The sequence below is a fragment of the Oncorhynchus clarkii genome, chromosome 30 (genome assembly GCF_045791955.1).
Source record: "Oncorhynchus clarkii lewisi isolate Uvic-CL-2024 chromosome 30, UVic_Ocla_1.0, whole genome shotgun sequence".
NCBI classification, from domain to species: domain Eukaryota; kingdom Metazoa; phylum Chordata; class Actinopteri; order Salmoniformes; family Salmonidae; genus Oncorhynchus; species Oncorhynchus clarkii.
The window spans coordinates 33,126,565-33,152,682 of record NC_092176.1 but is presented as its reverse complement, the minus strand read 5'-3'; the positions used below and the strand labels follow the sequence as shown (position 1 = coordinate 33,152,682).

Sequence of the window (26,118 nt, the reverse complement as noted above, 5' to 3'; positions counted from 1 at the left end):
GTACAAAGTTGTCCACACGGTCTCATAGCCCAGAGAGGGATCTTAAGTACCCACAACAGAGATGACTGCAGACTCAACCACACTACAGGGCTGACCTGCACACCAGGGCTGACCCGCACCACAGGGCTGACCACACTGTCACAAAGCCCAAAGTTAACTCAACCACAACAGACACCGTAGCTCAAACATCAGTCAGCCAGCCAGCTGACCCTTAAAAAGTCACAAAAGAGATTACAACAATCAACCTCTCCACAGGCACTGAACACAGAGAGAGACCATCATCCTACACAGACAGACAGACACACACACACACACACACACACTTGACTGCACTGTCTACACATCAACCACACAGTCAGCATCGTTCTAGGTTCCCATTTAGCAATGTTCTGCCCAGGATTGTCTGCTCTTACACAAAACCTTGGAGTAGAATAGAGGATGTGTTATGCCTTATGGGTGTAATGGAGTACCTGTTGTAGAAATGTTCTGACAATACTCCTCTGTTTCTCCAGTAGATAAATGATTGGGTACAATAGAGCCAGCCCAGCTCCATGCCTTGAGATATGAAAGATCCCTAGTGTTTCTATCAAATATACCTATAGCATTTAAAAAGAGATAAACCCAAAGGACCGTTGCTAGATTATCGAAGGTGTTTTATGCAGTGAGTCAGTTCACTGATGATGCGTGTAGTTGAAAAGGTGTGCAAAACAAAATGGTAGCTACACATCATCATCATATACATATACATATACACATACCATACATACCATACATACCATACATACATATACACACACATGACATACATACATACATACAAATTACTGTTCAAAAAAATAATTTAATAAGAAATGTCATTTATACCTTGTATGACCAATCATTTCAGGAACAAATCCAGGTTGAGGGAGGAGCTACATGAGAGACGATGGCGCTTATTTCTCGACTATCGCTATTCTGTGATGATAACGAGAGCAAAGCCAATCCATCAAAATAAATCAGTGTAAGGCCGTGGAAATAATATGGGTAAAGAACAACATGCTTTTCAGTAAGCCTAGAAGGTCAGAAAAGCTGTGTGTCAAATTAATATTCAATGAATCACATTAATCATAAAAACTATGGAGGGTCACAGAGACCATCGAGCACTGTTAGAGATGTGTTGTAAATAACACCGTTGTTCATCTCGTAAAAGGGATTCCCTGCCTCTCTCCCCTGCTCACCACTCCTGTAAGCTGATGTTAAAAATAGTCAGGTGTGACATCAACACTAGCCTCACCAGTAAATCACATTTTATTGGTCACATACACATGTTTAGCAGATGTTATTGCGGGTGTAGCGAATTGCTTGTGCTTCTAGCTCCAACAGTGCAGTAAAATCTAAAAAGTAATATCTAAACAGTTTCACAACATATACCCAAAATACACGTACAGTGGCTTGCGAAAGTATTCAACCCCCTTTGTATTTTTCCTATTTTGTTGCCTTACAACCTGGAATATTATATATTTTTTGGGGGGGGGGGTTGTATCATTTGATGTACATGTAACGGAGGTGAAACGGCTAGCTTAGTTAGCGGTGCGCGCTAAGTAGTGTTTCAATCGGTGACGTCACTTGCTCTGAGACCTTGAAGTAGTGGTTCCCCTTGCTCTGCAAGGGCCGCGGCTTTTGTGGAGCGATGGGTAACGATGCTTCGAGGGTGACTGTTGATGTGTGCAGAGAGTCCCTGGTTCGCACCCGGGTATGGGCGAGGGGACAGTCTAAAGTTGTACTGTTACATTGATGCTGTTGACCCGGATCACTGGATGCTGCGGAAAAGGAGGAGGTCAAAAGGGGGGTGAGTGAAACGGCTAGCTTAGTTTGCGGTGCGCGCTAAGTAGTGTTTCAATTGGTGACGTCACTTGCTCTGAGACCTTGAAGTAGTGGTTCCCCTTGCTCTGCAAGGGCCGCGGCTTTTGTGGAGCGATGGGTAACGATGCTTCGAGGGTGACTGTTGATGTGTGCAGAGAGTCCCTGGTTCGCACCCGGGTATGGGCGAGGGGACAGTCTAAAGTTGTACTGTTACATACACAACATGCCTAATACTTTGAAGATGCAAAATATGTTTTATTGTGAAACAAACAAGAAATAAGAAACTTGAGCATGCATAACTATTCACTCCCCAAAAGTCAAGACTTTGTAGAGCCACCGTTTGTAGCAATTACAGCTACAAGTCTCTTGGGGTATGTCTCTATAAACTTGGCATATCTAGCCACTGAGATTTTTGTCCATTCTTCAAGGCAAAACTACTCCAGCTCCTTCAAGTTGGATGGGTTCCGCTGGTGTACAGCAATCTTTAAGTCATACCACAGATTCTCAATTTAATTGAGGTCTGGGCTCTGATTAGGCCATTCCAGGAAATGTAAATGTTTCCCCTTAAGCCACTCGGGTGTTGCTTTAGCAGTATGCTTAGGGTCATTGTCCAGCTGGAAGGTGAAGGCTGGGACGGAGGTTCCACTTCCAGCAGGGCAATGACCCTAAGCATACTGCTAAAGCAACACTCGAGTGGTTTAAGAGGCAACATTTACATTTCTTGGAATGGCCTAATCAGAGCCCAGACCTCAATCCAATTGAGAATCTGTGGTATGACTTAAAGATTGCTGTACACCAGCGGAACCCATCCAACTTGAAGAAGATGGAGCAGTTTTGCCTTGAATGGACAAATCCCAGTGGCTAGATGTACTAAGCTTATAGAGACATACCCCAAGAGACTTGCAGTTGTAATTGCTGAAATAGGTGGCTCTACAAAGTATTGACTTTGGGGGGGGGGATAGTTATGCATGCTCAAGTTTGTCTTATTTCTTGGTGGGAAGTTTGCCCCCGGTAATGCGTAGGGCAGACCGCACCACACTCACTCTGGAGAGCTTTGCGGTTGTGGGCGGTGCAGTTGCCGTACCAGACAGTGATAAAGCTCGACTGGATGCTCTCAAATGTGCATCTGTAAAGGTTTGTGAGTGTTTTTGGTGTTAAGCCAAATATTCAGCCTCCTGAGGATGAAGAGGTGCTGTTGTGTCTTCTTCTTCTTCACTGTTGTGTCAGTGGTGTGTACACCGAAGAAATTGAAGTATTTCCACCTTCTCCACTGCAGTTCCATCGATGTGTATGGGGGGCACCACACTCCCAGAGCACTCTCCTTCTCCCTGTAGGCGGTCTCATCGTTGTTGGTAATCAAGCCTATTACTGTAGTGTCGTCTGCAAACTTGACGATTGTGTTGGAGGCGTGCTTGGCCACGCAGTCATGGGTGAATGGAGTGCAGGATGGGGCTGAGCACGCACCCTTTTGGGGCCCCAGTGTTGAGTATCAGCAAAGAGGTGTTGTTTCCTACCTTCACCACCTGGGGGCGACCTGTCAAGAAGTCTAGGACACAGTTGCACAGGGCAGGGTTCAGACCCAGGTCCTCGTTATTGATGAGCTTGGAGGGTACTATGGTGTTGAATGCTGAGCTATACTCAATGAACGCCATTCTTACATAGGTATTCCTCTTGTCCAGATGAGACAGGGCAGTGTGCAGCTTGGCAGCGATTGCATCGTCTGTAAGCAAATTGGGTCTAGTTTGAGAGCTAAGGTGGAGCTGATATGATCCTTGACTAGTCTCTAAAAGCATTTCATGATGACAGAAGTGAGTGCTACGGGATGATAGCAGAAGTAATTGAACTAAATGACTTTCTTAGGTACAGGGACAATGGTGGCCATCTTGAAACATGTGGAGACAACAGACTGGGATAGGGAGAGCTTGAATATATTTGTGAACACACCAGTCAGCTGGTCTGCGCATGTTCTGAGGACGCGGCTAGGGATGCCGGCAACCTTGCGAGGGTTAACACGCTTAAACGTCTTACTCACGTCGGCAACGGAGGAGAGACCACAGTCCTTGGTAGCGGGCCGTGCCAATGGCACTGTATCATCCTCAAAGCAAGCGAAGGTGTTCAGCCTGTTCGGAAGCAAGACGGTGCCCGCGTCATGGCTGGTTTTCCTTTTATAATCCGTGCTTGTCTATAGCAGAAGACTGAGGTCATCATGTCCTATGAATGGCTTCTGATTGTGTCTGGTTTCACTAGTTCATCTGGAGCACGAATTAATGTTGAGACATAACCAACGGCTTACAGGAAGTACTTAACATGTGATTAGCATAACCTTGAAGGCTTGGACTAATTCCTCTGAATTACAGAACAAAGCATTTCCAGAAATAAACAAACAAATCCCTCCTCTCACTACTTTATAGTGGCTTAATGAAGGAGATGAGTCACAGATGTTGTTCTATTAAATGTTTGCCACAAGTTAAGTCAGTAGGTCTACCTGAACAATGTCAAATAAAGTGTCATGAAAGAGTTACATGTTCATCTTTTTTTAATTTTATGGTTTATTTAGGTCCCCTGTGGCTCAGTTGGTAGAGCATGGCACTTGCAACACCAGGGTTGTGGGTTCAATTCCCATGGGGGACAAGTACAAAAACATATATTAAGATATATGCACTTATTGCTCGTGGTAAATGACTAAAATGTTATCTTCCCATTTTCTCTGAAAGGTAATATGATATACTGGATATGATACACTCAAACTCAAGGTTATTCCACACCTACTTATAGATGCAGACGCTTACAAAAACCACAGGAAGTTAAAACCATTAGAAGGAATGAACAGAGGAGAGGATTATGTGGGTTAGAGGTGCTCTCTTTCAGACAGAGAATATGGTGTGTTGAACAGAGACACCACCATGCAGAAGGTGCAGCAGTGGCTACTAATCTGTTTCACACACTGCTCAGCCCTCTCACTAACTCCTAACACCCTTTAGGACGCAGGAGAGGGGCAGGAGAGAATTCCCTTCATCTTCTGCCCCTTTTCCTCTGCTTCCGTCTGATCCCCTCTCTATGTCCATCTCCTACTTTCTCTCCTTCCCCTCCCTCTATCAGTCTCTCTCCCAACCCCCTATTTTCCTCTTCCCACAGTGGTCCCTCATCAACCCTCTCCATTCGGTCTTCCTATCCATTCCCTCTATCAAATCATCTCTCTCCTCCTATGGTCTCATTCTGTCCTCTGGTATGAGTCATTGAGGACACAGTGTGCAGCTACAGATTGGTGAGACCAAATTATTGTTGTTGTTTTTGGGAAAAAGATAAACTTCTTCCCGCTGTAAACTCAATTAACTGCCAGTAGTGCAGCAGAGTACTAGCGTGGCTATCAGATTTGTTTTGCACTCAACAATGTATCGATATGGCCTTATTCGGTAAGACAATGACAAAATGTCAGACTGGCAACCAGGTGTGCAGAGTACACTACAGTCAATTTGAGTGAAATATACACACATACACAGATCCATAGCTACAATCAAACTGTCAAGCACTATTTGGATAATCTTAACGTAAATTGAGTTTTCCATATGTCAAATGTTTATTTGCTTCAACATGGCAGAATTCTCTATGACATACACGGAGACCAATCCCAGGTGGTTCTCAGAACATTATGTTCTACATGTTCCTTAGGACAACCACACTCTCACCAAGCTCTATGGTCATTTTGCATACAACCTTACCACAACTTTCTGGGAATGGTGCAAGATAGTTGATTGGCTTTGGAACATTCTCAGCATATAATTAAGAAGCACTACTTTCTTGGTATTGTATTACTTTAATATACATTTTCCTAAATGTTCAAAATTCCTTTACTTTTTTTTAATGTTCTAGTAACTTAATCCAACTTGTTTGACTTTGGAAATGTTCTCATAGTTGAAAGGACAGCCCCCTTTTTTTCAAATTTTCACCTAAATGACATAGCGCAGGCCCTGAGGCAAGGATATTCATATTCTTGGTACCATTTGAAAGGAAACACTTTGAAGTTTGTGGAAATGTTAATTGAATGTGAGAGAATATAACATAATAGGTCTGGTAGAAGAAAATACAATAAAAAAAAAACAGTTTTCTACCATCATCTTTGAAAGGCAAGAGAAAGGTCCCAGTTACAGCCTCACTCTGGTTGTAATTCCGATGCCGTCCACAAGATGGCAGTAGTGTACGTGCAAAGTTTCAGACGGATTACTTGTAGTATGAGCGAGCTACATGACATTTAGTGTGAAGTCACCCAAATACATTTGGGCAAATCATGAAGGAAATACTTGCATTCATATTACTTTTCTGCAAGAATATCGTCAAATCTGTATACTTAGACTTAGATTTAGCTTTTCCAGTATTAGTAGCCATATTATAAGTACAACATTTAAGTATACAACATTTGTAAAACAACCAGTTTTCATAACTCTCCATATTCTTAACATTTCTGTCCAAAATGAAAAGGTATGCTTGTCGTAGAAGGTTAGTAGGTACATTTTACAACACATACATGGTTTCTGGATACTTCCGTAAAGCCCAGCTCATTGGCTATGTAGCTAGATTTGTTTGACCCCGATTGGTGCTTATTTGACAAAGTTAGAGTTGATCAAGTGAAAACTGCCCGTGTCATCGGCGTGCCACGAAGGCATCGCTCTCTGACCAAATATGGTGTCCTATAGGATGTTCTACACTCCTAATTCTATAGTGAATTCTCGTTACATTCTAGGATATGAGGAATACATACAAACGTGATATGACTCGTTGAAACAACGTTTAGGGTGAGATTCACAGATTCCTTTCTTTGCAAATTGAACGAGTGGAAATACAAAATTGATCTTGCATGCTATATGGACCTTTTTAGGATATGAAAAATTATTTTATCTAACAAAACGACACTTCATGTTATCTCTTGGACCATTTGGATGATAAATCAGAGCAAGATTTCAGAATGTAAGTACACATTTCACCCTCAGAAGTGAATTTCTCAAACCTATTGCGGTGAAAAAGTGTTTTGTTGTTAGGAGGTCTCCTCAAACAATAGCATGGCATTTTTTTCGCAGTAATATCTACTGTGAATTGGACAGTGCAGTTATATTAACCAGAATTTAAGCTTTAAGCTGATATAAGACACTTATATGTACCGACATTTGTTGTTTCTCTAAAATCTGCGATGGTGACAGGAAGTGCTGCATGATTTACAACTGTCCCGTTGACGGGACACCGATCCCTAAGAGGTTTTAAGAAACAACTTTTTCTGTTGGAATTTCAGTGCTTCAGCATAATGTTTCCTACAGGTTAACATCATGGTTCTATTTAAAGTAATGTTCTCAAATTGGTCTGAGAGCATTACAAAAACTTTCCATGAAAACCTCAAGAAAAATGTACCGTTGAAAGAAGGTTAAGAATGTTATTTAAAAACATATACATTCTGTTCTCATCATCAACAAAACTTTGTCCCAGGAAAACTTTAAAAGGAACCAGAGTAAAACAAAACCTCCCTGCAACTTAAATAAGTTGACTTCTGTTCTCAGAAAGTTTAAAAAATATAAACAAATTTTTAAAAAGTTTTACCGGTCAGGAAATGTATAGCTTCGTCCCCAGAACCAAATTGAAACCAAAAACCCACGTTCCCACAAGGAATGAAATGTGCTAGCTGGGATGTTTTTGCTAATGCCAAGCAAATAGCACATACAGTTTTTATTCAATCCTCACCAACCTAATCTTACCTCAAATCCAACACACCTATAGCTTTCAGTCATACAATAAATCACTGGTCTATGCTCTGTTCCTGTGCCAAAGACTTGTCTAAAACCATAGATGGACTGCCCACATGAACAAAAAAATACTACAGTATACTATAGAACTTACAATAGAATTATGTAATAAACTGTAGTACATCATACTGTAGAATACTATACACTGTAGTATCCCTTGATCCTCACTACAGAGTGTTGTAGTATACCGTAGAATACTATAGTAAATACTACAGTATTGTCCACAAAAACACTACAGTCTGCCCAAACACTACAGCAAATTCTACCGTATTTCATTTGCATATACCCTGCCCAATACTCTCCCCAATGTCCCAATTTATGCCACCCATAAATGAGAAACGTACATGCAAAGTATACAAGTTAGAGAGAAGCAGAAGCTCTGAACTATCCATTCACACCCCAGTCCAACCAGTTATGGAAAAGGTGCTCTTTTAGAATTTCTCCAGTAGGTTTCCTCAAGGAGAAAGTCTCCACTTTATGTCAAAGACAATAAATCAGAAACACTACAGTGAAGTCTGCAAATTACTAAATTATTTTACTACAGTATTACTATAGTTAACTGTAAATACTACAGTATAGCCCTATGTTTTTGTCAGTGAATACGACAGTTTAGTATTCACTGTAGTGTTTTTGCAGACTTTAGTATTAATGCCATAGTATACTATAGTATTTTTTCCATGAGGGTGGGACCAGAAATGGGGTGGCAGGGTAACCTAGTGGGTAGAGCATTGGACTAGTAACTGAAAGGTTGCACGATCGAATCCCTGAGCTGACAGGATAAAAATCTGTCATTCTGCCCCCGAACAAGGCAGTAAACCCACTGTTCCTAGGCCGTCATTGTAAATAAGAATTTGTTTTTAACTGACTTGCCTAGTTTAAATAAAGGAAAAAAATAAAATCAGCCAAGGCATGACCCCTCAATTTAGACCAACCAGCCCACTATGCTAACGATGGACAGGTCCACCTGGCATTTGTCCAAACTGCCCTATGTCCAGTCCCGTTCTGTATAGAACCGTAGCAGAGTGGCAGCCAGCGTGAACAATGTGCATGTGGTCAGGCACTTAAAGTCATAACTGCACTTAGCAAAGGCTGAGATTGACAGCAAGCTAGTTGGAGATGTGGCAACATGGAGCATGTCCATTATGTGAAAATCACTTCTCTCTCCGGTCCTCTCTTTAAGTTTCTATTTACCGCTTTCTCATTTTCCATTACCTCTCCCCCACACTTTCTGTATACCCCTCTCACCCTTTCCTTGCCCTTCTCTCAGTCCTCACATTTCTCCCTCCCCTTCCCAACTTTTCTTTGATTAACCCACTCCTCTCTCAACATTTAACTTCAGTGCAATGTCATATCTTGAAATCTCATCCATGCCCACTATATATTCCTCTGGGAAGGTTTACCCTCCCTCCTCTGGAGCTCAAGTGGTGAATAAGAGACATGTGTACATGTGTGTGTAGTGCGTATGTTCTCGTGTGTTTGTATGCATGTGTCTAGGTTTGTGTTGCGTCACAGTCCCGCTAGTTTTATCTGTTTTTTTAAACCTAATTTTATTGCTGGCATGAGTTACTTGATGTGGAATAGAGTTGGCTCCATCTAGTCTTGGCTCTATGTAGTACTGTGGAATAGAGTTGGCTCCATCTAGTCTTGGCTCTATGTATAACCGTGCACCTCCCATAGTCTGCTCTGGACTTGGGGACTGTGAAGAGACCTCTGGTGGCATTTCTTGTGGGGTATGCATGGGTGTCCGAGCTGTGTGCCAGTAGTTCAAAACAGACAGCTCGGTGCATTCAACATGTCAATACCTCTCACAAATACAAGTAGTGAATATAGGACAAAACACACATCACAACAAGAGAGACAACACTACATAAAGAGAGACCTAAGACAACAACATAACAGTAAAACGTAACACAGCATGGTAGCAGCACAAAAACATGGTACAAACATTATTGGGCAAAATCAACAGCACAAAGGTCAAGAAGGTAAGATATAACAATATATCATACAAAGCAGCCGCAACTGTCAGTAAGAGTGTTTGAATGAAGAGATTGAGATAAACTGTCCAGTTTAAGTGTTTGTTCCAGTTGCAAGCTGCAGCAAACTGAAGAGAGGACTGACTTAGGGATGTGTGTGCTTTGGGGACCTTTAACAGAATGTGACTGGCAGAACGGGAGTTGTATGTGGAGGATGAGAGGGCTGCAGTTGATATCTCAGATAGGGGGTAGTGAGGCCTAAGAGGGTTTTATAAATAAGCATCAACCAGTGGGTCTTGCGACGGGTATACAGAGAAAAAATAAAATGACCAGTTCACAGAGGAGTGTAGAGTGCAGTGATGTGTCCTATAAGGACCATTAGTGGCAAATCTGATGCCCGAATGGTAAAGAAAATGTATCCGCTCGAGAGCACCCTTACCTGCTGATCTATGAATTATGTCTCCGTAACCTAGCATGGGTAGGATGGTCATCTGAATCAGGGTTAAATTAGCAGCTGGGTGAAAGAGGAGCGATTACGAATGAGGAAACCAAGTCTAGATTTAACTTTTTAGCCTGCAGCTTCGATATGTGCTGAGAGAAGGACAGTGCACCGTCTAGCCATACTCCCAAGTACTTGTATGAGGTGATGACCTCAAGCTCAACCCTCAGAAGTATTAATAACACCTTTGGGAAGAGGGGCATTCTTCTTACCAAACCACATGACTTTTGTTTTGGAGGTGTTCAGAACAAGGTTAAGGGTAGAGAAAGCTTGTTGGACACTAAGAAAGCTTTGTTGTAGAGCATTTCACACAAAATCCGGGGAGGGGGCAGCTGAGTATAAGACTATCATCTGCATATAAATGGATGAGAGAGCTTCCTACTGCCTGAGCTTGGGGCCTAGGATTGAGCCTTGGGGTACTCCCTTGGTGACAGGCAGTGGCTGAGACAGCAGATATTCTGACTTTATACACTGCATTCAGAGAGGTAGTTAGCAAACCAGGCCAAAGACCCCTCAGAGATACCAATTCTCCTTAGCCGGCCCACAAGAATGGAATGGCCTACCGTAACAAAAGCTTTGGCCAAGTCAATAAAAATAGCAGCACAAAATATTGCTTAGAATCAAGGGCAATGGTGACGGCACTGAGGACCTTTAAGTTTGCAGTGACACATCCATAACCTGAGGAAACCAGATTGCATATCCGAGAGAATACTATAAACATCAAGAAAGCCAGTCAGTTGATTATTAAGTTTTTCCAACACTTTTGATAAACAGGGCAAAATAGAAATAGGCCTATAACAGTTAGGATCAGGTTGATTTCCCACTTTAAATGAAGGACGAACTGTGGCTGCCTTCCAAGCAATGGAAACCTCCCCAGAAAGGAGAGAGAGGTTAAAAATGTTGGAGATAGGTGCAGGAACCGTAGAGAAGAAAGGGTCTAAACCATCTGACCCAGATGGTTTTTTGGGGTCAAGTTTAAGGAGCTCCTTTAGCACCTCAGACTCAGTGACTGCCTGCAAGGGAGAAACTTTGTAGCGGGGCAGGGGAAAAAGAGGAAGAAGCATCAGGGATAGTCGCATGAGAAGGGGTGGGAGATGAGGAAATGTTGGACGGGCAAGGAGGCATGGCTGAGTCAAATAGGAATCCTGACTTAATGAAGTGGTGATTAAAGAGCTAAGCCATGTGCGGCTGGTCAGTAACAACCACATCATCAACATTAAGGGACATGGGCAGCTGTGAGGAGGAGGGTTACTCTCTAGGTCTTTAACCGTTTTCCAGAACTTCTTGTGGTTAGACCCACAGAGAGAACTGCTCCTTAAAGAATCTAATGCTGGCTTCCGGATACCTTGATTGCAGGTATTTCTCATTTGCCTGAATGATAGCCAGTCAGCCTGAGTATGCATGTGTCAAGCCTTTTGACAAATGCAATTCTTGAGGTGGAGTAACTCTGCAAGATCACGGTCAAAACAGGGGCTGAACCGTTTTTATTTCACAACAACTACATTTTACACACAAGTGTAAAGGAATGAATAAGAATATGCATATATAAATATATGGATGAGCGATGGCTGAACGGCATAGGCAAGATGCAGTAGATGGTACAGTATAGAGTACAGTATATACAGTGGGGCAAAAAAGTATTTAGTCAGCCACCAATTGTGCAAGTTCTCCCACTTAAAAAGATGAGGCCTGTAATTTTCATCATAGGTATACTTCAACTACGACAGACAAAATGAGAAAAAAAATCCAGAAAATCACATTGTAGGATTTTTAATGAATTTATTTGCAAATTATGGTGGAAAATAAGTATTTGGTCAATAACAAAAGTTTCTCAATACTTTGTTATATACCCTTTTTTGGCAATGACAGAGGTCAAACGTTTTCTGTAAGTCTTCACAAGGTTCACAGACACTGTTGCTGGTATTTTGGCCCATTCCTCCATGCAGATCTCCTCTAGAGCAGTGATGTTTTGGGGCTGTTGCTGGGCAACACGGAATTTCAACTCCATCCAAAGATTTTCTATGGGGTTGAGATCTGGAGACTGGCTAGGCCACTCCAGGACCTTGAAATGCTTCTTACGAAGCCACTCGTTCGTTGCCCGGGCGGTGTGTTTGGGATCATTGTCATGCTGAAAGACGCAGCCACGTTTCATCTTCAATGCTCTTGCTGATGGAAGGAGGTTTTCACTAAAAATCTCACGATACATGGCCCCATTCATTCTTTCCTTTACACGGATCAGTCGTCCTGGTCCCTTTGCAGAAAAACAGCCCCAAAGCATGATGTTTCCACCCCCATGCTTCACAGTAGGTATGGTGTTCTTTGGATGCAACTCAGCATTCTTTGTCCTCCAAACACGACGAGTTGAGTTCTTACCAAAAAGTTATATTTTGGTTTCATCTGACCATATGACATTCTCCCAATCTTCTTCTGGATCATCCAAATGCTCTCTAGCAAACTTCAGATGGGCCTGGACATGTACTGGCTTACGCAGGGGGACACGTCTGGCACTGCAGGATTTGAGTCCCTGGCGGCGTAGTGTGTTACTGATGGTAGGCTTTGTTACTTTGGTCCCAGCTCTCTGCAGGCCATTCACTAGGTCCCCCCGTGTGGTTCTGGTATTTTTGCTCACCGTTCTTGTGATCATTTTGACCCAACGGGGTGAGATCTTGCGTGAAGCCCCAGATCAAGGGAGATTATCAGTGGCCTTGTCTGTCTTCCATTTCCTAATAATTGCTCCCACAGTTGATTTCTTCAAACCAAGCTGCTTACCTATTGCAGATTCAGTCTTCCCAGCCTGGTGCAGGTCTACAATTTTGTTTCGGGTGTCCTTTGACAGCTCTTTGGTCTTGGCCATAGTGGAGTTTGGAGTGTGACGGTTTGAGGTTGTGGACAGGTTCAAACAGGTGCCATTAATAGAGGTAACGAGTGGAGGACAGAGGAGCCTCTTAAAGAAGAAGTTACAGGTCTGTGAGAGCCAGAAATCTTGCTTGTTTGTAGGTGACCAAATACTTATTTTCCACCATAATTTGCAAATAAATTCATTAAAAATCCTACAATGTGATTTTCTGGAGAAAAACATTCTGATTTTGTCTGTCATAGTTGAAGTGTACCTATGATGAAAATTACAGGCCTCTCATCTTTTTAAGTGGGAGAACTTGCACAATTGGTGGCTGACAATACTTTTTTGCCCCACTGTACATATGGGATGAGTAATGTAGGGTATGTAAACATTATATAAAGTGGCATTATTTAACGTGGCTCATGATACATTTATTACATCCAATTTTTAAAGTGGCTAGAGATTTGAGTCAGTATGTTGCCAGCAGCCACTCAATGTTAGTGATGGCTGTTTAACAGTGACGGCCTTGAGATTGAAAAATAGCTTCTGTCTCTCGGTCCCAGCTTTGATGCACCTGTACTGACCTCGCCTTCTGGATGATAGCAGGGTGAACAGGCAGTGGCTCGGGTGGTTGTTGTCCTTGATCTTTTTGGCCTTCCTGTGACATCGGGTGGTGTAGGTGTCCTGGAGGGCAGGTAGTTTGCCCCCAATAATGCGTTGTGCAGACCTCACTACCCTCTGGAGAGCCTTAGGGTTCTGGGCGGAGCAGTTGCCGTACCAGGCGGTGATACAGCCTGACAGGATGCTCTCGATTGTAAATCTGTAAAAGTTTGTGAGTGTTTTTGGTGACAAGCCAAATTTCTTCAGCCTCCTGGAGGTTGAAGAGGTGCTGTTGTGCATTCTTCACCACACTGTCTGTGTGGGTGGACCATTTCAGTTTGTCTGTGATGTGTAAGCCGAGGAACTTAAAAAAACGTTCTACTCTCTCCACTTCTGTCCCGTTGATGTGGAAAGGGGGGTGCTCCCTCAGCTGTTTCCTGAAGTCCACAATCATCTCCTTTGTTTTGTTGACATTGAGTGCGAGGTTATTTCTGACACCACACTCCGAGGGCCCTCATCTCAAGCCTACTACTGTAGTGTCGTCTGCAAACTTGATGATTGAGTTGGAGGTGCGCATGGCCACGCAGTCATGGGTGAACAGGGAGTATAGGAGAGGGCTGAGAATGCACCCTTGTGGGGCCCCAGTGTTAAGGATCAGCGGGGTGGAGATGTTGCTTCCTACCCTCACCACCGGGGGCGTGACGTCAGAAAGTCCAGGACCCGGTTGCACAGGGCGGGGTCGAGACCCAGGGTCTCGAGCTTAATGACGAGTTTGGAGGGTACAATGTTGTTAAATGCTTGTGTGATAATCTGGGAAAGATTTAGGGAGTCCCATTGCTTTAGGACTTGGTCAGGTGGTTTAAGCATGTCCCAGTTTAGGTCACCTAGCAGAACAAATTAAGACTTGGTGTAAGGGGCCAGGAGAGAGCTTAAGGGCAGGTACGGTACAGGCCGGTGCTGATGGAGGACGATAGAGTCGTTGTGGGGTATAGGACAACGGCCCTACACCCCAGTCTGGGGTCCTGACTGCTCTGGAGCAGGTTTTCATCAAGGATCTCTGTACTTTCCTCTGTTCATCTTTCCCTCGATCCTGACTAGTCTCCCAATCCCTGCCACTGAAAAACATTCCCACAGCATGATACTGCCACCACCATGAGTCACCGTAGGGATGGTGCAGGGTTTCCTCTAGACGTGACACTTGGCAATCAGGCAAAAGAGTTCAATCTCCATTTCATCAGACCAGTGTGCCTTCTACTGAGGAGTGGCTTCTGTAAGGCCTGATTGGTGAAGTGCTGCAGAGATGGTTGTCCTTCTAGAAGGTTCTTCCATCTCCACAGAGGAACTCTGGAGCTCTGTCAGAGTGACCATTGGGTTCTTGGTCACCTCCCTGGCCAAGGCCCTTCTCCCCCAATTGCTCAGTTTGGCCGGGTGGCCAGCACTAGGAAGAGTCTTGGTGGCTCCAAACTTCTTCCATTTAAGAATGTTGGAGGCCACTGTGTTCTTGGTGACCTTCAATGCTGCAGAAATGTTTTGGTACCTTTCACCAGATCTGTGCCTCAACACAATCCTGTCTCAGAGCTCTACAGACAATTCCTTCGACTTCGTGGCTTGGTTTTTGTTCTGACATGCACTGTCAACTGTGGGACCTTATATAGACAGGATTGTCCACAGGTGGACTCCAATCTCAAGTTGTAGAAACATCAAGGTTGAATGTGCTTCTACATCTGCATTGCTTGCTGTTCTGGGTTTTAGGCTGGGTTTCTGTATAGCACTGCGTGACATCTGCTGATGTAAAAAGGGCTTCATAAATACATTTGATTGATTGCTCAATGGAAACAGGATGCACCTGAGCCTCTCAGCAAAAGGTCTGAATACCTAAATAAGGTATCTGTATATTATACATTTGCAAAAAAATAAATTTAAAAATATATATTGTTGTTTTGTCATTATGGAGTATTGTGTGTAGATTGAGGATTATTATTTTTTTTAATCCATTTTACATTTAGGCTGTAACGTAACAAAATGTGGAAAGGGAAGGGGTCTGAATACTTTACTAATGTACTGTACATATAGCGGATTGAGCAGGGGACTGTTAGATACATATGTATGCAGGAGCTGCCACACTGGGTGCCCGCGGAATGAAGGAACCCCCTGGCCACCGACACCAATTCAACGTCTTTTCCACGTTGGTTCAATGTAATGTTGTTGAAATGATATGGAAACAACGTTGATTCAACCACTGTGTGCCCAGTGGGAATGATCTTAAGTGAGTGAATAAGTAGATGGCATAGTAATTTCTCAAACATCATAGGTTTGCTTTAAAATAACATAAATACATCCTGTTAATGTATCTAAATTAGACCAAATCATCCACTTATGGAAACACAACATCACTATCGGAAAATATGGAGAAATGAACTATCCCGCCCACTTCACTAAGAGAGTAGATTTAGCAGGTGGTAACTTGTGGAATAGACACGGGCTGGAATGTGGTTTTAACCAATCAGCATTAGAACCACCCGTTGTAGAATACCACTCACTGGCTGCACTCATATACAGACACTCTCTGTGTGGCAGAGCTAATAGTGACATAATGCATATATAATGAACATACAGTATTGACTTCATTTGAGTCTTCCTTCCTGCAAAAGTTGTCGGTCCTGAATAATGCAAACATGGTCATAATGAAGTTAGCTGTAGACTCAGACAATTGTCAACTCATTTTAAGCTTGTTTGCCCTTAAGACGCGCACTGTCTCAGTGATACACAGAAAGCCTGTTTAATGCTGAATAAACTGTCCACTCTTTTCTTCTAAAAACCTCTGTCTTCTGCTGTACTATAAACCTCTCAATCGCTTGTCTTTTTCCTCATCTGTTTTATTTGTTGCTTTTGTTCATGACCATGTCCTCTGTTGGTCAGAGGCTCGGCAGGTTAGAACAGAGCCAGAGCAGGGGGAAGCCAGTGCAGGGGGAAGCCAGAGCAGGGGGAAGCCAGAGCAGGGGGAAGCCAGAGCAGGGGGAAGCCAGAGCAGGGGGAAGCCAGTGCAGGGGGAAGCCAGAGCAGGGGGAAGCCAGAGCAGGGGGAAGCCAGAGCAGGGGGAAGCCAGAGCAGGGGGAAGCCAGAGCAGGGCAAACAGACGGCCTCACTAAGTCAGAAGTTAGAGGCAAGGGTTGAAGTCATTGGAGAGCAGCTCTGCCAAGGTGAGGAGATGAGGGCAACACTGGGAAAGAGTACACAACCTTGTGTGTACAGGATGTATTTAGGCTGTTCGAGAGAGCGAGGTGTTCACATGAAGGAGAAAGGGAGAGTGCGTGCACGTTGTCGCAGAGATATGGAATTATATATCTCGTCAGCCAGAGATATTGGCAGCCCCTACATACCCTGATCTGATAAGCCAAGCTACGTTGGACAGCTTTCAGAGGCTGGTCTCAAGATAGATGGATGTAATTTCCAAGACATTAAACATCGATTGAAAACGGGGTTGGTCTGTGAAACAGACACAATAAAAAATATAATTATGCCATGTTAACTTTTTTGGAAGAAGAAGAGGATCAGCTAGCACTCCCAGTGGTATCCATTCCCAGTAACGCTTACATAAACCTGCACTAACAGATAATACACCATACAGAAATGCAAATCAGGCCACTGTTGACAAAAATGTGAATACCAGAATGTCTACATGCTAGGCTGGGTTCCAATCTGATTGTGCTGTAGCCAAGTACGTTGGCTGTGTTTTGGGGTAGGTAACTATGTAATGCCTCTGTTGAATGCAGAAACACTGAGATGGATCCCCATCCCCAGGCATTATAAAAATGTAGAATCAAGTATAATCCTCTGGCTGAGAGGACTGATATGATCGGCACTCATCCTCCCATTCGTTCCTCTTTCACTGGTTCAGTGCTTCTCTCACTTTCACTGGGAACAGAAGCTCTAACCCTGCAGCAGTAACACATAGCTGCTGCCTCTACAAAACATCCTCAACCAAATCAGCAGCCGCCAGGTTTGGCAGCTGAAACTAAGGAAAATTGGCTTCTGGCAAGGAAAATACACGCACGCACACACAAACATGTAAAAAAAAAAATGTTAGTCTGATGTGAATGAGGAAGTGAATCCAGATGCAGCACTGGAAGTATTTGTAAAAGTACTCATGCCAATTGTTGACAAGCATACACCTGTTAAGAAATTAACTGTGAGAACTGTTAGAGCCCTCTGGATTGATGATAAATTGAAAAATTGTATGGTTCAAATAAATTATGCAAAATGGTGTGAGGATGCTAAGCTGATTGGTTGACATACTGTACATTGAGAAATATTGTGAATCAACTTAGAATTGGTTATTTTTATTACCAAGATAAATGACATAAAAACACAAGGGAAAAATACTTACCTTATATGATATCATGGCCAAAAAAAAACGAATCTCCCTTGTTCATTGAAGTTGATGGGTCATTTATAACAAAACCTTGCAATGTTACCAATTAGATCAATGATTATTTCATTAGTAAAGTAGAAAAACTCGGAAGTGAAATGACAACATTGTGCCATCATGTTTTTCTATAAAAGATCTAATAATGAAAGATAAAGATTGCTGCTTTGAATTTGGTCAAGTTAGTGTAGGAGAGGTAGAATAACTATTGTTATCCATCAATAATGATCAGCCACCAGCTTTAGACAACCTTGATGGGAAACTATTGAGAATGGTAGCAGACTGTATTGCTACCCCTATTTGTTATATATTTAACCAAAACCTAAATGAATGTGTCCACAGGCGTGGAAGGAAGCTAAAGTAATTCCACTGCCTAAAAATAGTAAAGCATCCATTTCTGGCTGTAACTGCCACCCAATCACTTTGCTGCCTGTTCTTGGTAAACTGATGTAGAGAATTGTGTTTGACCAAATGTAATGCTATTTTTCAGAGAGAAAGTAAACTACTGACTTTCAGCATGTACACATTCAAAAGTTTGGGGTCACTTTTTGAAAGAAAAACATTGTCAATTTTAAAATAACATCAAATTGATCAGAAATACAGTGTAGATATTGTTAATGTTGTAAATTACTATTGTAGCTGGAAACGGCCTTCTACATAGGCGTACAGAGGCTCATTATCAGCGACCATCACTCCTGTGTTCCAATGGCATGCTGTGTTATCATTTTAAAAGGCTAATTGATCATTAGAAAACCCTTTTGCAATTATGTTAGCACAGCTGCAAACTGTTGTTCTTATTAAAGAAGCAATAAAACTGGCCTTCTTTAGACTAGTTGAGTATCTGGAGCATAAGCATCTGATGGTTTGATTACAGGCTCAAAATGGCCAGAAACAAAGACCTTTCTTCTGAAACTCGTCAGTCTATTCTTGTTCTGAGAAATGAAGCCTATTCCACGCGAGAAATTGCCAAGAAACTGAAGATCTCGTTCAACGCTGTGTACTACTCCCTTCACAGAACAGCGCAGACTTTCTCTAACCAGAATAGAAAGAGTGGGAGTCCTCTGTGCACAACTGAGCAAGAGGACAAGTACATTAGTGTAGTTTGAGAAACATACCTCACAAGTCCTCAACTGGCCCCTTCATTAAATAGTACCTCAACGCCAGTCTCAACGTCAACAGCGAAGAGGCGGCTCCGGGATGCTGGCCTTCTAGGCAGTTGCAAAGAAAAAGCCATAGAGTGGCTTGCGAAAGTATTCACACACCTTGGCATTTTTCCTATTTTGTTGCCTTACAACCTGGAATTAAAATGTATTTTTTGGGGGGGAGGGGGGGGGGGGTTGTATCATTTGATTTACATAACCTGCCTACCACTTTGAAGATGCAAAACACTTGTGAAACAAACAAGAAATAAAGACAAATCAGAAACCTGAACATGCATAACTATTTAAACCCCTCCCCCCAAGAGTTCATACTTTGTAGAGTCACCTATTGCAGCAATTACAGCTGCAAGTCTCTTGGGGTATGTCTCTATAAGCTTGACACATCTAGCCACTGGCATTTTTGCCCATTCAAGGTAAAACTGATCCAGCTCCTTCAAGTTGGATGGGTTCCACTGGTGTACAGCAATCTAAGTCATACTACAGATTCTCAATTGGATTCAGGTCTGGGCTTTGACTAGACCATTTCAAGACATTTAAATGTTTCCCCTTAAACCACTCAAGTGTTGTTTTAGCCGTATGCTTAGAGTCATTGTCCTGCTGGAAGTGGAACCTCCATCCCAGTCTCAAATCTCTGGAAGACAAACAGGTTTTCCTCAAGATTTCCCTGTATTTAGCGCCATCCATCACTCCTTCAATTCTGACCAGTTTCCCAGTCCGCGTCGATGAAAAACATCCCCTTCACTGTGGGGATGGTGTTCTCGGGGTGATGAGAGGTGTTGGGTTTGTGCCAGACAATGTTTTCCTTGATGGCCAAAAAGCTAGACTTTAGTCTCATCTGACCAGAGTACATTCTCCCATGCGCCTTTTGGCGAACACCAAATGTGTTTGCTTATTTTCTTCTGGCCACTATTCTGTAAAGGCCAGCTCTTTGGAGTGTACGGCTTAAAGTGGTCCTATGGACAGATACTCTGATCTCCACTGGAGTTTTGCTGCTCATTCAGGGTCATCTTTGTTGACTCTGATTAATTAATTTCAGACCAGGTGTATATATATATATACACACACACTGAGATCATGTGACACTTAGTTCATTAAATCTTCTTCGGGATCGGTGTCCCTTCCATGGGACGGTTGAGCTAATATAGGCTAATGCGATTAGCATGAGGTTGTAAGTAACAAGACAATTTCCCCTGACAGATATATCTAATATTGACAGAAAGCTTACATTATTGTTAATCTAACTGTACTGTTAATGAAGCTTCCAGTTGAGGACTTGAGGCATCTGTATGTCTAACTAGACACTAATGTACTTGTCCTCTTGCTAAGTTGTGCACCGGGGCCTCTCACTATTTGTATTCTGGTTAGAGCCAGTTTGCTCTGTTCTGTGAAGGGAGTAGTACACAGGGTTGTACAATATCTTCAGTTTCTCACATGGAATAGCCTTCATTTCTCAGAAAAACTATATACTGACGAGTTTCAGAAGAAAGTGCTTTGTTTCTGGCCATTTTGAGCCTGTAATCGAACCCACAAATGATAATGCTCCAGATACTCAACTAGTCTAGAGAAGGCCAGTTTTATTGCTTCTTTGAATCAGAACATTTTCAGCTGTGCTAACATAATTGCAAAAGGGTTTTCTAATGATCAATTTGCCTTTTAAAATGATAAACTTGGATTAGCTAACACGGAGTGCCATTAGAACACAGGAGTGATGGTTGCTGATAATGGGCCTCTGTACACCTATGTAGATATTGCGTTAATAAAAATACCTGCCGTTTCCAGCTACAGTAGTCATTTACAACATTAATGTCTACACTGTATTTCTGATCATTTTGATGTTATTTTAAAATGGACAAAAAAAACAAAGTGTTTTTCTATCAAAAACAAGGGAATTTCTAAGTGACCCCAAACTTTTGAACGGTAGTGTATATGGAGAAGGCCGCTCAACTTGTACTGCACTGATTCAGATGACAGATTATTGGTTTTAAAGAAATGGATTATAAGATGATAGTTGGAGCTGCATGGTTAGATTTCAGTGCAGCCTTGAGGTTATTGATCATAAATTGATATAAAAAAATTGCTATGGCTTTACATTGCTTGCCATCCCATGGTTGGAGAGTGATTTATCCAATATAACCCAGAGAGTGTTTGTCAATGGAAGCTTTAACATCAGATACAGTGGTTGCTCCTTTAAAAGTTGAGTTAGTCTGCAGCACACCTTGCGGGCTGCTGCAACATTTTGTGGCACGTCATCTAATTGTCAGCAATTTTTTTCTGTTAGTTGTAGTTTGACCACCAGAGGGCATCTATGAGAAGCATTTGATAGTCTACCATATTGCAGTCACACAGGAGACCGGGGTTCATTTCCCTGATGGGGAGGAAGGAGTCGGCTCTCTTTTTAAATAATAATAAGTTTTTAACTGATTCCATGTATTATTTCATAGATGTGATGTCTTCACTATTATTCTACATTGTAGAAAATAGTACAAATGAATACAAATCCTTGAATGAGTAGGTGTGTGTCCAAACTTTTGACTGGTACTTGCTTAATTCATTTGATGAATATTATGGTGTTTCTATTCCATGAAAAATGAAAAACCCGCTGTTTCCGTTAGGATGGACCAGAAAATATGGCGCAGTACAACGTGACGCTTATAAATTCAAAGCATTATCAGTTTGTAAATTCAGACAGTTTCGCTCTCGGAGCGCACACTGGATGTTCGGGCCAAGGAGTAGGGTTGATTTGAGCGTTCTGGCCTTACGTCAGTCAAGCACCCAAGCGAACATTGGCTAGCTACCTCCAGACACAAAATGTGACCACTGACAATTTTACTCGCCCTAGCAGAGCTGGTTAGGCAGTTTGTGTTATCCAGAGTGTTGGTGACTGTAACTGTGCTGCTGGAAACAATTTAAATTACGCTTTTTGCCGACGTTTACTGACACCGGCCATATTCAACAGAAGTTGAGCGCTAGTAAATTCATTATTCTGCGCTCTGGTACACTCAGACGAGAGTGCACTGAAATCGCAGTAGGTAGCCACAGGGAATTTACGAAAGCATCCAAATGTCCATTGAGAACGCACAACGACTATACCATTTAGCTAAGCTAAGAATTACAGGAATAATCAAGTCAATGAATGTTGGGTAGTTAGATCGCTAACATACCGGTACATACTGCTGTAATGATATGCTATGTGTTTCGTAAGAACAGCGTAGCTAACAAATTGTCAGCCAACATAACGTGTAAGGTAACTTACTTGAAAAGCCAATACTTTATTGCATTGAGTAGCAAGCTACCGCGAGGACACTAGAGACTCAGCGGCTTGAGCATGCTTTTGGTGCACAGTCGACAGCACACTGGACTTCGGGCATGAAGTTTGAGGGTTCGAAACCTGCTCCCTGCATTTGAAGTCATGCACAATTATCCGTTTATTATTTGGTTTATATTGCCCATTCATTGTCAGTTACAGACACTGTAGTGCATTGGGACCATAAAACATAAATCAGTGCTCTAACTCCCCCTTGGTCATTAGGTCAAATCTGGTCTGTGGTAGGACAGGGTTTTTCCCACACCTCTTTTTGTCAAGTGCAAAACTTTATTTTCAATCAAAAATCATTTCTGAAAGCAAAAACAAGGCTTCAAAAGTGAAACTTTTTTACAATCCAATAATTTGTAATGGAGCGCGAAACTTTATGCATTTTATTCCCAAAATATATTTTGAGAACAAAGAATGTATGAAAACAAATCTCTAATTTAGGCTATTTTTTGAGTGTCAGTTTGGATACAACCAATACTGTTCAGCCTTTCTTTCCGACAAAGTAAGTTATAGCGGACACCTACGAAGGACTGTGATGATGGTATCAGGTAAGCAGCACAGGGCGTTCTTCCGTCAAACTTCTCGTAGGAGATAACTACTAACTATGTATTCAGTGTCGGTTCATCACTTTCTGCTACATTACATACATACCATAGAATTTTAAATCATGCAATTATATTTCTCAAGCTAACCAAAAACATTTAGCTACAAATGCCTGTTCTTGCCATTTTCAGTTGAATACATCTAACTTTCTTTCATGGCAACTCACAAGCAGGCCATGTCCTATTTGCTTCATAGTCAATATATAATCATATTTCATGAGTGTAAAGGTTAGCTTTTTACAGAAGGATTAAAGAACACAATGTCTGTCAGGGAACGCTATTCTGACATGTCAGATGAAGAGTTAGACCAGAAAGTCAGGGCCATTAAGGCAAGGATGCCCCATGTGGGATTTAGAATGGTCAAAGGAAGTCTCCAAGAAATGGGCCATCGTGTACAAAGGCGAAGAGTTCGGGAGTCTTTGCAGCGTGTAGATGTTGCAGGTATCATTGCCTGAATCATCCAGCTTCGTTGCATTGCTCTGCAAAAACACTCTTCCTGCTCCCCCGTCACTCATCCACATTGATACAGATCATAAATTGATGAGGTACTAATATGTATAATGTCTCCATCAAATCTAAGAAATTCCTTTTTTATTCTTACTTATTTATAGACACATTTTCAATGATGTATGAGAGAGGAAGCCAGTCCCGTCATTGCCACCTCACCTGCTCTTAAGATAACCATCCTTGGCTCCCAGTCAGCCCGAAGGTTAGGAGACACCGCTAGAGACACTATGCAATTGTGATGAACTGAGAGAATATTAGGGTAGCAGTGTAATTTATTAAATCATATGCTGTCTTCCCTGCTCCTCTGTTTTACCCCTTTCCTTTTCTGTCTTCTACTCCTCTCTCCCCACCTCCTCTTTGTTCCTCTTTTTTTATAATGCACACCATATATGTATTGAAGTACAGATTGAAATTGTATTTATAATGTTATATTACAATTATAATATTTATAATGCATGTATTATGTATTTATAACACCTGGATAATGATCTTTCAATAAAGCGTTACACATTCTCCACTGGTTGAAATTAAGTATCTCACTGAAATACTACACCTATCCTGTGTCCTCAGATTAATGCAGATGAAGGAAGTCAGATATGCATAGGTGTATTTCCGTATATATTAATTACAAATCAGTCTTTACTTAAATCATGTTTCTAGTCTATTGCATAGTTACAATGTGTAATCATTGATGTCCCAGGTGCAGGAGTGGTAAACACTGTTGAAGTGTATAATTGTAATACATACATGCAGACATGCAGACACAGCGTCATTCAAATGGAGTGTGATACACCTGGTATTGGATATGACTGAAAAAGAATGTCAGAGATTCATCGTTGGGCCGCGGGTGTGAAATAATCAGCAGACTTCTGGCATTACACATCTGGCTAAAAGACTACTGTAGCTCTGCTGGAGTCACTTTTATTGATCATTTTGACACCTTCTGGAAACAGAAGATACAGTACAGGAATGACGGAGTGCATCCAAATCATCTTGGCTTCTGGACTCTGTCCATGCATTTCAAGGCTGCGTTGAAACAATGACTGGTAAATGATCCAAGAACAGCTCAGTTAATCCCTACCATTGTGACAATGAGTCATCATAATGCTGCATCAAATGTACATCATTTTAGGGGCATTGGCAAACAATGTAAGTAATTTAAGTACCCCTAATTGCACTGAATAGTGTACATCTGCTTATCCTACAGCTATTGTATGCAGTAATCATGAGCCTATAAACCGGATTTACACTGTTAGCACTGAGGCGGTGTGCAATAGTAGGAAGACCATTTTATGCAGCTCACCCTGCACTATCACCTCCAATGTAAATAACATGAGGAAGTCTACCTCTGATTTTAATGCTTTACTGTGAAGCTTAACAATCAAGCAACCCATAAAAGTGCTAAAAATAGCCCATATTAACTTTTGTAGCCTAAGAAACAAGGTCCATGGAGTCAATAACTTGCTTATAACAGATGACATTCATATTTTGACTATCTCTGAAACTTATTTAGATAATATCTTTGATTATACAGTGGTAGCAATATATATACACATATATATATATTTTTTTTTAACCTTTAACTAGGCAAGTCAGGTAAGAAAATTCTTATTTTCAATGACGACCTAGGAACAGTGGGTTAACCGCCTTGTTCAGGGGCAGAACAACAGATTTTTACCTTGTCGGCTCAGGGATTTGATCTTGCAAGCTTCCGGTTACTAGTACAACGCTCTAACCACTAGGCTACCTGCCTCCCATGGTTATAACATCTACCGAAAAGACAGAAATGCCAACGGAGGCGGTTTTGCGGTCTATATTCAGAACCACATTCCTGTAAAGCTTAGAGACGATCCAATGTTAAATACTGTTGAAGCAATATGGCTACAGGTTCATCTGACTCACCTAAAGCCCATTCTTGTGAGAAGCTGCTATAGACCACCAAGTGCTAACAGTCAGTATATGGATAATATACTGTATGTGTGAAATGCTTAATGATATCACAAATATTATATTTTCTGGGTTATTTAATATTGACTGGCTATCATCAAGCTGCCCACTCAGAAATAAACTTCAAACTGTAACCAGTTATCAATCAACCTACCAGGGTAGTTACAAACAGCACAGGAATGAAGTCATCAACATGCATTGATCACATCTTTATTAATGCTGCAGATATTTGCTTTAAAGCAGTATCCAGATCCATAGGATGTAGTGATCACAATAGAATAGCCATATCTAGGAAAACCAAAGTTCCAAAGGCTGGGCCTAATGTAGTGTATAAGAGGTCATACAAGAAGTTTTGTAGTGATTCATGTGCTGATGATGTAAATAATATTTGCTGGTCTGTGGTGTATAATGAGGAGCAACCAGACGCTGCACTTCACACATTTATGAACTGTCTTATTCCAGTTACTAATAAGCACACACCCATTAAGAAAATGACTAAAAACGTAAATCCCCTTGGATTGATGAGGAATTGAAAAATGGTATGGTTGAGAGGGATGAGGCAAAAGGTATGGCAATTAAGTCTGGTTTTAAGGACATTACATCAAAGTTGGATCAGCCTGTAGT

At 41.9% G+C, this 26,118-nt stretch overlaps 1 protein-coding gene and 1 non-coding gene across 2 annotated transcripts in view; one reads left to right on the top strand and one right to left on the bottom strand.

The window, feature by feature from the left end:
- Positions 1 to 26,118, bottom strand: part of LOC139389987 (PI-PLC X domain-containing protein 3-like) — a 49,490-nt gene that overhangs the window by 12,578 nt on the left and 10,794 nt on the right. The window lies entirely within an intron of this gene.
- trnaa-ugc (transfer RNA alanine (anticodon UGC)) lies at positions 4,400 to 4,473 on the top strand. Its single transcript has one exon. It is a non-coding gene; the product is annotated as a tRNA-Ala (tRNA).